This window comes from Rhinoraja longicauda, chromosome 17 (assembly GCF_053455715.1).
Source record: "Rhinoraja longicauda isolate Sanriku21f chromosome 17, sRhiLon1.1, whole genome shotgun sequence".
Lineage (NCBI taxonomy): Eukaryota > Metazoa > Chordata > Chondrichthyes > Rajiformes > Arhynchobatidae > Rhinoraja > Rhinoraja longicauda.
Genome location: NC_135969.1, coordinates 37,137,138 through 37,151,476, shown reverse-complemented (window position 1 = coordinate 37,151,476; position 14,339 = coordinate 37,137,138). Strand labels below are relative to the sequence as shown.

General features: G+C 46.1%; 2 non-coding genes across 2 annotated transcripts; both read left to right on the top strand.

The window, feature by feature from the left end:
- Positions 1 to 9,396: 9,396 nt before the first annotated feature.
- Positions 9,397 to 9,537, top strand: LOC144602017 (U4 spliceosomal RNA). Its single transcript, XR_013548404.1, has one exon. It is a non-coding gene; the product is annotated as a U4 spliceosomal RNA (small nuclear RNA).
- Positions 9,538 to 10,636: 1,099 nt separating this feature from the next.
- Positions 10,637 to 10,777, top strand: LOC144602016 (U4 spliceosomal RNA). The gene has a single exon (XR_013548403.1). It is a non-coding gene; the product is annotated as a U4 spliceosomal RNA (small nuclear RNA).
- Positions 10,778 to 14,339: the final 3,562 nt, after the last annotated feature.

Sequence of the window (14,339 nt, the reverse complement as noted above, 5' to 3'; positions counted from 1 at the left end):
GAAGGCATAGCAATAACTATACAGGGTTTGTTGGAGGCGGGAGTACTCATCAAGACAAAAAGTCCTTGTAATACCCTGCTGTTGCCAGTTTTAAAAGCAGACAAGACAAGGTCAAGTCAAGTCAAGTCAATTTTATTTGTATAGCACATTTAAAAACAACCCACGTTGACCAAAGTGCTGCACATCTGATTAGGGGGAGAAAAAAAAGAAACATACAGTGGCAGGCAGCCAAACACAACGGCGCGGCCATCTTGAACAAAATGTTTAACTAAAGCAGAATGGTGTCCCGCGGCCGCGTCGCACCGGGCGATGGAAGGCCCCGCGGCCGAGCCGCACCGGGCGCTGTTCAGTCCCGCGGCCGAGCCGCGCCGGGCGATGGAAGGCCCCGCGGAAGAGACCTAAAAAAAAAAAAAGATTTCCCCCACCCACACCCCCCCCCCCACATACCCACCCCCCTCACCACCCCCCCCCCCCCCCAACCCACCCCACCCCCCCCCCCCACACATACACAACCAAAACAAAACACCCCACCACCAACACACAAACACCTCTTCCAAAATGTATGCGGGATAGTTTACCGGAGATTAGTGCATGATTTGCGAGCAGTCAACGAGGTGGTGAATGATTGGCCAGCAGTGGTTCCAAACCCACACACACTGCTGACTAACATTCCACCGGAGGCAGCGTACTTTTCAGTGATAGATCTTTGTTCAGCATTCTTTAGTGTGCCTTTAGCGGGAAGATGCCAATTTTTGTTTGCGTTTACTTACAGGGGCATTCAATATACTTATACTAGGATGCCGCAGGAATTTAAACACTCGCCTCATGTTTTCAATCAAGTACTGAAGGCAGATTTGGAAGGTATATCCCTACATAGTATGTTAATACAGTATGTGGATGATTTGTTGGTCTGCTCTGAGAGTGAGGAGCAATGTGAGCAAGACACCCTGATTCTTTTGGAAAGGTTGGCGTACGGAGGCCATAAAGTGTCCAGGAAGAAGTTGCAGTTTTGTAAGCAACAGGTGGATTATTTAGGACGACTGATCTCCGAAGGAGTAAAAGCTATAGCACCAGGTCAAATTGAGGCAATAATTAAAGCTCCCAAGCCTCAGACAGTAAAGCAAATTATGACATTTTTGGGAATGTCTGGATATAGCTCAGACTGGATTGGAGAATATGCTGAAATTGTGATGCCATTGAGAAAAATACTGAAGGAAGCGGGACACACAAATTTGAGAAATGTTTTACAATGGAATGAGGAGGCGGAGACAGCTTTTAACACCATTAAGCGAGAGTTACAGTCAGCCCCAGCCCTGGCCCTGCCAAATTATGAGAGGGTCTTTCACTTGTATGTTTCCAACAGGCAGGAGGGCTACGCTGCAGCAGTACTGATGCAGGAAACAGGCATAGGTAAAGCTAAGCAGCCTGTAGCATACTACAGTACAAAATTAGATGAGGTGGCCCAGGGTTACCCACCCTGCTATCAGGGACTGGCTGCGTTGCACTATGCGTACAACAAAGCCTCATCTATAACCATGGGCTATCCTGTAACTATATATACACACCATAAAGTAGTAGAGCTATTGGAGAAGGGGAAGTTTGTATTAACACCAGCCAGAATAATAGCATTTCAAATGCTGTTGACATTCCCAGCAGGGCCGTCTTAACGCATGGGCCTGATGGGCACTTGCCCGGGGGCCCACGAGCATAGGGGCCCCATGCTGATCTGTGTATGTTAAGTGACTTGCAATAAATAAATACTACTTTAAAAATGTAGGTTCAATAAGTGCTTTTTTCGCAACATTTTCGGTCACTAAGTGCTTCTCACAGCGATCTGTAAGTGCTTTTCGCAACAATGTAGCACCCTAAGTCCATCGCTAAGTGCTTTTCGGTAAGTGCTTTTCGCCGGCACGACAGGGGGGGGCTGGTAGGGAAAGGGGGGTGGGGGAGAGTAACGGTAGGGGCCCCAATACACTGCTTTGCCCGGGGGCCCATAATGCTGTAAAAACGGCCCTGATTCCCAGACATTACAATATAAAGATGCACCACAAGTAACATAGCTGATTATGTTCCACTTGACTATGAGGGGGAACCCCATGATTGCGTTGGGGAAACGATGTTTTTTTCTAAATTAAGGACGGACTTACAATCAGAACCACTGAATGATGAGGACAAGAAAGTTTTGTTTGTGGATGGTTCATGCTATAGGGATTATGATGGCAATCATGCAGGATTTGCAGTAGTGCAGCAGGACCAATCAGGTTTTCAAACAATCAGATTAGAAGCTTGCCCACAACCTTGTTCAGCCCAGTTAGCAGAGATTAAGGCTTTAACAACAACGTGTGAAATAATGATGGAGGGTGAGAAAGCTGACATTTACACAGATTCAGCATATGCACATGGGGTCTGTCACCTGTTTGGGGCAGTATGGAAGCAGCATGGCTTCAAGAAAAGCAATGGGGACCCCATACAGCATTTTCAGCAAATTTCAGACCTAATAAAGGCACTGACTAAACCTAAGGCACTAGCTATCGTTAAATGCCAGGCACATAAAAAGGGAAACGACATGATCACAAAGGGCAATCATGCCGCAGACGAAGCAGCCAGAAAAGCGTCTGGATGCCAATCAGCCATTATTGCCCCGCAGGTAGATTTGAACCTGCAAACCCACACAGGAGGATATAGTTGCGATGCAAGGTAGGGCTACTTTAGCTGAACAAACAATATGGAGACAGAGGGGAGCCAAACAGAATGTAGAGGGCCTGTGGACTACGGAAGAAGGTTTGCTGGTAGCACCTACACCTCTGCTGACCATTCTCATCTCAGAAGCGCATGGGCTAGACCACTGTGCAAGGGAGGAAGTGTTAAGGAAGATAACGAGAGATGGATTTTGGTCACCCTATCTACAGGCTTCAGTAGATTACATTTTGTCACAATGTGAGATATGTGCTCAAAACAATGTTAGAAAGGGAATAACAACACCTATAGGACATATACCTGTGCCCGAAGGACCATTTAGGCACCTGGTTATTGACTATGTGGACATGCTGAAAAAAGTAAGAGGGAAAAGGTATATGCTGGTAGTAATTGATAGATTTAGCAGATGGGTGGAGGCAGTACCATCTAAGGATTTAGGTGCAGGAACTGTAGTCAAGTTTCTGACAAATGAGGTCATCCCACGATTCGGCATACCAACCGAAATCAGTTCCGACAATGGAGCGGCTTTTATTCAAAAAACAGTTAAGTTGGTGCTGCAAGCCCTGAGAGTGAAACAAAGATTTGGGTGTGTATACCACCCTCAATCTCAGGGCATGGTAGAAAGAGTTAATGGAACATTGAAGGCTAAATTGAACAAGATTTGCGCAACTACAAAGTTAAATTGGATTGATGCCCTGCCATTGGCATTAATGAGCTGTCACATGCAAACTAATCCAATAACTCATTTAACACCACATGAGATGCTCACTGGCAGACCCATGCCGATGCCCAAATGGAGAGGTCCTTACAAGGGACCAAGTTTGGAGCAATTAGAGGTAGAACTTAAACAATACATGCAACAGTTAACTATGATACACAAGTCTATTTACACACATGAAAAGCAAAAGGAGCCAGAGGCGGACCAGGGAGAAGGACCTATTAAACCCGGAGATCAGGTCTATGTGCGAGCCTTTCGATGAAGGTGTAATGAGCCAAGAAGGGAAGGACCGTTCACAGTAACCAAGGCCTCACCGACTGCTATTCAGGTAGAGGGCCGATCCACATGGTACCATGTCAATCATTGTACAAGGACTGTCCCACAGGCACAACCTGTGAATGACCTCGAGGTAAACGGGAAAGAGAACGAAAATACAGGAGAAAAGGTAAGCGAGCGTGAGAACGAAAACGCAGGGGAAGGATCAAGCATTGACCAGATCATAAAGGAAGTCTTTGGGGACATTAGTGACTCTGAGGTTGTTGACGATGAGGTTGTGGGCGTCTGTCCTCCTCGCGACAATGTGGACAGGGGCGACGGGGTGGGGGGCAATAGTGCCTCTCCCGAATCAGACCGTGCCTCTCCCGAATCAGATCTGGGAGCCCTCGATTTCACAGCTTTTGACTGGGTGGAACCAGACTGGTCCTAATACTACCCTGCTTAGAGTTAGGGGAACAGAGGCGGGTTCGAAGGAACATTGAGGATAGTGATGACGATGACTCACATAACTTAGTCGCATGGCGCACAGCGACCACTAATGATTGGTATAAGTGGGCACAGTATACGGCACACACTATGCAACAATCACAATGTATCGTGTGCGCCAAAGCCAAGGAACAAATACTGGCTATACCAGACCCTCACAACTTTACGCATTGTTCAAGATTAGACTCTTCAGAGGTTAAACAGAATGCAGGTTACGGGCACCAACTCTTTGGCTGGCTAGAAAACATTCTAGGCAGATGGGGAGCGTGGTTGGTTAAAGTCGGGATGACTATCGGAATCACCCTGCTTATAATTACTATTGTATTGTGTTGTGTTTTTCCATGTATTAAATCTCTTCTAGTGAAAGCTACTGCGAATCAGCTGCCGTTGCTCCAGAATACGGGCAAATTTCATCTCCAGGAGAAACAGATCCCTCCGATAGAATACAATACTGTTGAGCAATTTACTCCGGAAGATTACTAAGAACGTAGTTGTAAGGGAAGCTGGGTCTTTTTTCCTACCCTAGACATATGGGGGTAGGTTTTTGGCTGAGTGACCCAGGATGTTAGCATGTTGGAAGAAGAACACTGACAAACTGCACATTCTTTATAAAATCCTAAGTTGGGGGGCTAATGGTTGAGAGTGGATTTATGATTTGAGTTAACAACATGTGCGTTTTTTGGTTTTCTTTTTCTGTGAGACCGTGTAGGTCTCAAAGGGGGGAATATGGGAGATAATACGATATTATTTTATGCATGATATTATTTTATACATTAGACATTGTTACGGTATTATTTTATACATTGTTGTTTAAGGTTTGTAACTACTTAGGCATTAGGCGCCTCTCTGTAACTAATTAAGGCGCTCTAGACATTCCTTACCCTTGACACGTCTCTGTAACATAACATTCCTTTGCTTTAGCTTGAACCCTTGCTTTAGCCTAGATGATAAGGGTGGCAGAATCCGAAGAGATGCAGACATTCATCAATGAATAGGATTTAATGGTGGGAAGAGAAGAGATAAGGAAAAACATAGGCCTTGGGGTGATGGATGGATGTGAGGGATGAACTAGCAGGAAATAAGGGAGGCGAAATATGAAGGGATGTGAGCATTGAGATAAGGATATATTACTAAATGGGATTTAATGGTGGCGGGACAAACAGGTACTACAAAGCAATGAAGGACTGAAGAAAGGAGTGTGGGTATGAGGTAATGCAAAGGAGATAAGGTTTAGAATAATCCTATAAAGATAGGCTGCCCGGTGTACTAAGTGGGCAGTCAGATGGTTGACATCCTGATTGTTCCAGCCGTTGTTTGCAAATAAAGGCTTTTAACTTCTTGAAGAATTCTCCGTGTCATCTGCTTCATTTTGAACACTTGTAACCACGACAGTTCATCCATGCGGTCTTTAAATGCCTTCCATTGCATATCCACCGTCAACCCTTTAAAAATCAATTGCCAGTCTATCTTGGCCAATTCACGTCTCATGCCCTCAAAGTTACCTTTCTTTAAGTTCAGAACCGTTGTTTCTGAATTAACTAAGTCATTCTCCATCCTAATGAAGAACTCAACCATATTATGGTCACTCTTGCCCAAGGGGCCACGCACATCAAGACTGCTAACTAACCCTTCCTCATTACTCAATACCCAGTCTAGAATAGCCTGCTCTCTCGTTGGTTCCTCTACATGTTGGTTGAGAAAACTATCCCGTATACATTCCAAGAAATCCTCTTCCTCAGCACCTCTGCCAATTTGATTCACCCAATCTATACGTAGATTGAAGTCACCCATTATAACTGTTTTACCTTTGTTGCACGCATTTCTAATTTCCTGTTTGATGCCATCCCCAACTCTACTACTACTGTTAGGTAGCCGGTACACAACTTCCACTAGCGTTTTCTGCCCCTTAGTGTTTCGCAGCTCTACCCATATCGATTCCACATCCTCCAAGCTAATGTCCTTCCTTTCTATTGTGTTAATCTCCTCTCTAACCAGCAATGCTACCCCACCTCCTTTTCCTTTCCGTCTATCCCTCCTGAATATTGAACATCCCTGGATGTTCAGCTCCCAGCCTTGGTCACCCTAGAGCCATGCCTCCGTAATCCCAACAATATCATATTCATTAATAACTATCTGCACATTCAACTCATCCACCTTATTCCGAATGCTCCTTGCATTGAGACACAAAGCCTTCAGACTTGTTTTTACAACACTCTTACCCCTTACACAATTATGTTGAAAAGTGGCCCTTTTTGATTTTTGCCCTGGATTTGTCTGCCTGCCACTTTTACTTTTCACCTTGCTACCTATTGCTTCTACCCTCATTTTACACCCCTCTGTCTCTCTGCTCATGCTCCCATCCCCCTGCCACATTAGTTTAAATCCTCCCCGACAGCACTAGCAAACACTCCCCCAAGGACATTGGTTCCATTCCAGCTCAGGTGCAGACCGTCCTGTTTGTACTGGTCCCACCTCTCCCAGAACTGGTTCCAATGTCCTAGAAATTTGAATCCCTCCCCCTTTCCAAGCCACGTATTCATCTGAAATATCCTCCTATTTCTACTCTGACTAGCACGTGGCACTGGTAGTAATCTAGAGATTATTTCCTTTGAGGTCCTACTTTTAAGTTTATCTCCTAGCTCCCTAAATTCACCTTGTAGGACCTCATCCCGTTTTTTACCTATATCGTTGGTGCCAATGTGCACCACGACAACTGGCTGTTCACCCTCCCCCTCCAGAATGTTCTGCAGCCGCTCAGAGACATCCCTGACCCTTGCACCAGGGAGGCAACATACCATCCTGGAGTCTCGTTTGCGGCCGTAGAAACGCCTATCTATTCCCCTTACAATTGAATCCCCTATCACTATAGCCCTTCCACTCTTTTTCCTCCCCTCCTTTGCCGCAGAGCCACCCACGGTGCCATGAACTTGGCTGCTGCTGCCATCCCCTGATGAGCCATCTCCCCCAACAGTATCCAAAATGGCATATCTGTTTAGGAGGGAGATGACCGCAGGGGACTCCTGCACTACCTGCCTACTGCTACGCTGGCTAGCGGCCATCCGTTCCCTTTCTGTCCGCTTATCTTTTACCTGCGGTGTGGCCAACTCACTGTACGTGCTATTCACGACCTTCTCAGTATCGAGGATACTCCAGAATGAATCCAACCGCAGCTCCAACCGTTCAATGCGGTCTGCCAGGAGTTGCAGCTGGACACACTTCCTGCACACGTAGTCATCAGGGACACGGACAATATCCCTGATATCCCACATGTTGCAGGATGAGCATTCCACGGGGCCACGGGCACTGACATGTCTTACCCCCAAATTAAATCAACTCACTCCCACTTTAAAAATCTTAATCCTTTAAACTGTACCTTTACTAAAAAGTACTGTACCCTTAACTCACTGAACCCTTAACTCACTGAACCCTTAACTCACTGAACCCTTAACTCGCTGAACCCTTAACTTACTGAGCCCTTAACTCACTGAACCCTTAACTTACTGAGCCCTTAACTCACTGAACCCTTAACTTACTGAGCCCTTAACTCACTGAACCCTTAACTCACTGAACCCTTAACTCACTGAACCCTTAACTCACTGAACCCTTAACTCACTGAACCCTTAACTCACTGAACCCTTAACTCACTGAACCCTTAACTAAAAAGTACGAACAGAAAGCAGAAATACAACCCCGGGGTTACTCCCAATCAGCTGCTTCCTCTAGTCCGCTTCCACCAATCAGCGGCTTCCTCCAGACCACTTCTTTTGAAGTGTGTTGGAACGTTTTTAAACCTACCGCTCCTGGGCCTCCGATCATGGCTGATCATCTAAAATCAGTACCCCATTCCTGCTTTATCCCCATATCCCTTAATTCCTTTAGTCCTAAGAGCTAAATCTAACTCTGTCTTGAAAACATCCAGTGAATTGGCCTCCACTGCCTTCTGTGGCAGAGAATTCCATAGATTCACAACTCTCTGGGTGAAGAAGTTTTTCCTCATCTCAGTCCTAAATGGCCTTATTCTTAAACTGTGACCCCTGGTTCTGGGCTCCCCCAACATCAGGAACATTATCTTGCTTCTATCACTTATGACCACAGTCTAGGGTCATATCATATCATATCATATATCTACAGCCGGAAACAGGCCTTTTCGGCCCTCCAAGTCCGTGCCGCCCAGTGATCCCCGCACATTAACACTATCCTACACCCACTAGGGACAATTTTTACATTTACCATGCCAATTAACCTACATACCTGTACGTCTTTGGAGTGTGGGAGGAAACCGAAGATCTCGGAGAAAACCCACGCAGGTCACGGGGAGAACGTACAAACTCCTTACAGTGCAGCACCCGTAGTCAGGATCGAACCTGTGTCTCCGGCGCTGCATTCGCTGTAAAGCAGCAACTCTACTGCTGCGCCACCGTGCCGCCTTCTGCTGCTGGACATTAGGGGGCAGGGTGTGGTGGAGACGCCCCTCAAACACAGGAAGGGATTTCACGCCAGGGGGCCATATGAGTGGCAAGGGTGGGGGGGGTAAAACTTTGTGATTTGTGTAAACGGTATTGAATATGCAAATAACCTCTGAGAATGTCGGACACGTTTTTTTTCACGGTTCCTGTATTGTATATATTTTTTTACTGGAATAAAGTTTGTTTCGATTTTTTATAAATCATGGTCGGCACAGATATTGTGGGCGGAAGGGCCTGTTCGTGTGCTGTGCTCTTTCTTCTAGATTCTGTGACACAAGGATAAAGGGGCCCCATTGGCTTCCTCCTGCTGCAAATCATTTTTGCTGTATTATAACTTAAATTAATAGTTATTTTAAGATTTTCTTACTCAAAAAAGCTGGAAAAAAATGGGAGGAGCAAATGCTGAGCCTGCAAGCAGAACGAAACCAAACTTGCAATCGGAAAATTCAGGTGAAACAAGCAGTAGGAGGGTTTGTAGCTTTGGCATCCCGCCCTCTATTCCACTTCAGTGTTGACACAAGACTGCAGAGTGATTAAACATGTATTGCCCTCTTTCCCATAATCCTTTACCTCCAACACTAGATTCTGCCGACAATTGTCCCCCTTATTTGGATTTCTAAAGCAAACTAACACGATCCCTGGTCCTTAAAATAGTACATCATGGTGAGAAAAGCAGAAAATGTTTGAGAGGCGTCACCACAGCTGTAAAGATGGTTGACCAGGAGGACGTAGGCTCCGAGCCGGTTTATCATTAGCTTTGCGCAGTGGCAGTATCGTAGCCGATGAGGTTTATCCGAGGCGCGATTATTGCTTATTGAAAACTTTTCCCAATACCCCGCTATGACGACTTGAAATATAGTCGGCAATGGCAATTTTTGACAGTCTCTGCGGAGACCTCATTACAAAGTTTAATAACAGATTGACATTTCTTAACGGAATATATAATGTTGTACATGGTTTTATATAAACAGCTGTATTCATTGGCTGCATGGGGCAATTTTTTATTCCAACGACTGAGGGTGTGTTCCACCAAGGAAGTAGATATTAGTGTAGGAAGAAACTGCACATGGTGGCTTAACACAAAAATGCTGCAGTAACTCAGCGGGACAGACGCAGCGTCTCTGGAGAGAAGGGATGGGTGACGTTTCGGGTCAAGGCTCTTCTTCAGTCACCCATTCCTCTGCAAGGAAGTACGGATGTTGGAATCTTAAGCAAGCACAAAGTGCTGGAGGAACTTAGCGGGTCAGGCAGCATCTGTGGCCCCTAAGACATCAAAAATTGAATTAGGTCATTTGGCCCATCCAGACTGCTCTGCCCAACCCTGATCTATTTTTCTCTCTCAACCCCATTCTCCTGACTTCTCCCCTTAGTCTTTGATACTCTTACTTATCGTGAACCTAGGTATGTAGGTATGTAGGTTAATTGACTGGGTAAATGTAAAAATTGTCCCTACTGTGTGTAGGATAGTGTTAGTGTGCGGAGATCGCTGTGCGGCACGGACTTGGTGGGCCGAAAAGGCCTGTTTCCGCGCTGTATCTGAAATATGAAGAAATTTTTTTTTAAAACCTATTAATCTCCACTTTTAAAATATCCAATGACTTGGCCTCCACTGCCGTCTGTGGCAATGAATTACACAGAATTATCACCCTCTGACTCAAGAAATTCCTCATCTCCTTTCCACAGCAATGTTTCGTGTCTGGAGTCTTCAGACTGATTGTAGTGGGGGGAAGAAAGCTAGAATTGGCTATATTTAAGAGGGAGTTAGATGTGGCCCATGTGGCTAAAGGGATCAGTGGGTATGGAGAGAAGGCAGGTACAGGTTACAGAGCTGGATGATCAGCCCCTTATTTGGATTCCTAAAGCAAACTAACACGATCCCTGGTCCTTAAAATAGTACATCATGGTGAGAAGAGCAGAAAATGTTTGAGAGGCGTCACCACAGCTGTAAAGATGGTTGACCAGGAGGACATAGGCTCCATGCCAGTTTATCATTAGCTTTGCGCAGTGGCAGTATCGTAGCCGATGAGGTTTATCCGAGGCGCGATTATTGCTTATTGAAAACTTTTCCCAATACCCCGCTATGACGACTTGAAATATAGTCGGCAATGGCAATTTTTGACAGTCTCTGCGGAGACCTCATTACAAAGTTTAATAACAGATTGACATTTCTTAACATGGAATATATAATGTTGTACATGGTTTTATATGAACAGCTGTATTCATAGGCTGCATGGGGCAATTTTTTATTCCAACGACTGAGGGCGTGTTCCACCAAGGAAGTAGATATTAATGTAGGAAGAAACTGCACATGGTGGCTTAACACAAAAATGCTGCAGTAACTCAGCGGGACAGGCGCAGCGTCTCTGGAGAGAAGGGATGGGTGACGTTTCGGGTCAAGGCTCTTCTTCAGTCACCCATTCCTCTGCAAGGAAGTACAGATGTTGAAATCTTAAGCAAGCGGGTCAGGCAGCATCTGTGGCCCCTAAGACATCAAAAATCGAATTAGGTCATTTGGCCCATCCAGACTGCTCTGCCCAACCCTGATCTATTTTTCTCTCTCAACCCCATTCTCCTGACTTCTCCCCTTAGTCTTTGATACTCTTACTTATCTTGAACCTATTAATCTCCACTTTTAAAATATCCAATGACTTGGTCTCCGCTGCCGTCTGTGGCAATGAATTACACAGAATTATCACCCTCTGACTCAAGAAATTCCTCATCTCCTTTCCACAGCAATGTTTCGTGTCTGGAGTCTTCAGACTGATTGTAGTGGGGGGAAGAAAGCTAGAATTTAGAATTACAGCATACTCGCTGGAATTTAGAAGACTGAGGGGAGATCTTATAGAAACATATAAAATTCTTAAGGGGTTGGAGAGGCTAGATGCGGGAAGATTGTTCCCGATGTTGGGGGAGTCCAGAACCAGGGGTCACAGCTTAAGGATAAGGGGGAAGTCTTTTAGGACCGAGATGAGAAAACATTTCTTCACACAGAGAGTGGTGAGTCTGTGGAATTCTCTGCCACAGAAGGTAGTTGAGGCCAGTTCATTGGCTATATTTAAGAGGGAGTTAGATGTGGCCCTTGTGGCTAAAGGGATCAGTGGGTATGGAGAGAAGGCAGGTACAGGTTACTGAGCTGGATGATCAGCCATGATCATATTGAATGGCGCTGCAGGCTCGAATGGCCTACTCCTGCACCTATTTTCTATGTTTCTAGAGGTGGGGGTAGGTAAGTCAAAGCTGGCCAGCGATTAGTCTGATGGGTTCCCAACCCAAAACATTACCTATCCCACCATTTTCCGAGATGCTGCCTGGCCCACTGAGACACTCCAGTGCTTTCTGTCCTTTTTAAGTGATAGGTGGATACTGATTTAATTGGCAGATTATTGAGTCTCTGTCAATTACATTTAATTTGTAATAAGTTTTGAGTATGAAGAATGGTCCCAGCCTGAAACAGAGTTAGTTACATCAACACTTCAGTTTAGTTTAAAGTTACAACGCTGAAACAGGCTCTTTGGCCCACCACATCCGTGCCAACCAGCGATCCCCTCACATTAACACTATCCTACACACATAGACAATAGGTGCAGGAGTAGGTCATTAGGCCCCTCGAACCAGCACCGCCATTCAATGTGATCATGGCTGATCATTCTCAATCAGTACCCCGTTCCTGCCTTCTCCCCAAACCCCGCCATCCTTAAGAGCTCTATCTAGGAGAGATTTTACATTTATACCACGCCACTCAACCTACAAACCCGTACGTCTTTGGTGGATGAGAGGAAACCAAAGATCTCGGTGAAAACCCACAGGGAGAACGTACAAACTCTGTACAGACAGTACTCCTGGTCAGGATCGAACGCAGGTCTCTGACGCTGCAAGGCAGTAGCTCCACGACATGGTGTCTTTTTTTGGAAACCAGTTTCTGCAGCTCCTTGTCCCTCCAGCAGTTTATGTTTTGCTCAAAATTCCAGCATCTGCAATAGTCAATAGTCGTTTATTTGTCACATACACATAAATGTGTAGTGAAATGAAACATTACCCGCAGTTGAACAATAAGACCAATAAGAATAATCAATAAAAATGCAATAATACATACAATCACAAACTAACACCAAACAAAAAGAAACATCCATCACAGTGAGTCTCCTCCAGTCCCTCCTCACTGTGATGGAAGGCCACAATGTCTTTGTTTGTATCTTTTCAAGATGTAGCAGTTCTTAAACTTTTACCTGAGAACTACCGACAGGCAGCCTTTCAATGCTCAGCGAAGATGTGTAAGTTAAAGATAAAGTTATATTGCCTTATTTAGTTTTATTTGCAGTTTGAGTTACTACCTCGCCTTATGTGGCCACTAACCATGTATGGCATCACCCTCACAAGAGTCGAGAAGATGGAAAGAACAATTAGCTCTTTTGTGAGAAAGTGGTTAGGTGTTCCTCGATGCCTGAGCAGCGTAGGCTTGTACGGTCAGGGGGTACTTCAGCTGCTTCTCTCTAGCCTCACAGAGGAGTTCAAGTGCACTAAAGTCAGACTAGAGATGACCCTGGCAGAATCGAGGGACACTGTTATCCGAGCTGCTGCCCCAACCCTGGCAACAGGAAAGAAGTGGACGGCTAAGAATGCAACACAGCAGGCAAAATCTGCTCTCCACCAAGGCGACATGGTAGGGCAAGTCCAACACGGACGAAGTGGCTTGGGGCTTGCCGGAAAGCGACCTTGCTGGAACAAGGCATCTTCACTGGAGCGCCGGAAGTTGGTCACGGCCGAAGTCCGCCGACAGGAGGAGTCGAGTAGGTGAGCCAAGGCTGTGTCGCAAGCTAAACAGGGCCAGTGGATGAGATGGGAGAGTGTGGAAAAGCGGAAGATCAGCTGGAAGGACATGTGGGAGATGGAGGCGAGCAGGATAAGCTTCCTCATTCGGGCAACCTATGATGTCTTTCCTAGCCCAAAAAATCTCAACCAATGGCTGGGCGAAGATCCATCATGCCCCCTGTGTTCAACACCAGCCACACTTAAGCACATCCTCACTGGGTGTAAAGTGAGCCTCTCCCAAGGACGGTACACCTGGAGACATAATCAAGTGCTCAAATGCCTGGCAGCGACTCTGGAAAGCAGATGATCAACCACCAATGCCCTGCCGCCCAGAACAACCAACCCAGTTATGCCAATTGCCTTTGTTCAGGAGGGGGAACAAAAGCAACGGAAAATTCCACCAAGGACAAGATTTGGACAGCTGGAGGCAGCCCGGGACTGGCAGATGCGGGTGGATGTGGACCAACGGCTTACAGTTCCACCAGAGATAGCCATCACCAACTTGAGGCCTGATCTTGTCCTCTGGTCCAACTCTCAGCGCATGGTGTATTTTGTGGTGCTCACAGTCCCTTGGGAGAATGCTGTGCAGGAAGCCTTTGAAAGAAAGAATCTGCACTACAGACCTTGCAGCGGAGGCAGAACAGCGGGGCTGGAGAGCAAAGATCTGCCCGGTAGAAGTTGGATGTCGAGGATTTGTGGCAACATCTACCGTAAGACTGATGAAGGACCTGGGGATCAGCGGACAAGCCCTAGGCCAGGCTATCAAGGAAACATCACGGGTGGCAGAGCGGAGTAGCCAGTGGCTCTGGCTGAAGAGGAAAGACCGCATCTGGTCTCCCAAATAAGCCGGCTAGGCAGATGCAGAGGGGGGGTGGTTCTGGGACGCC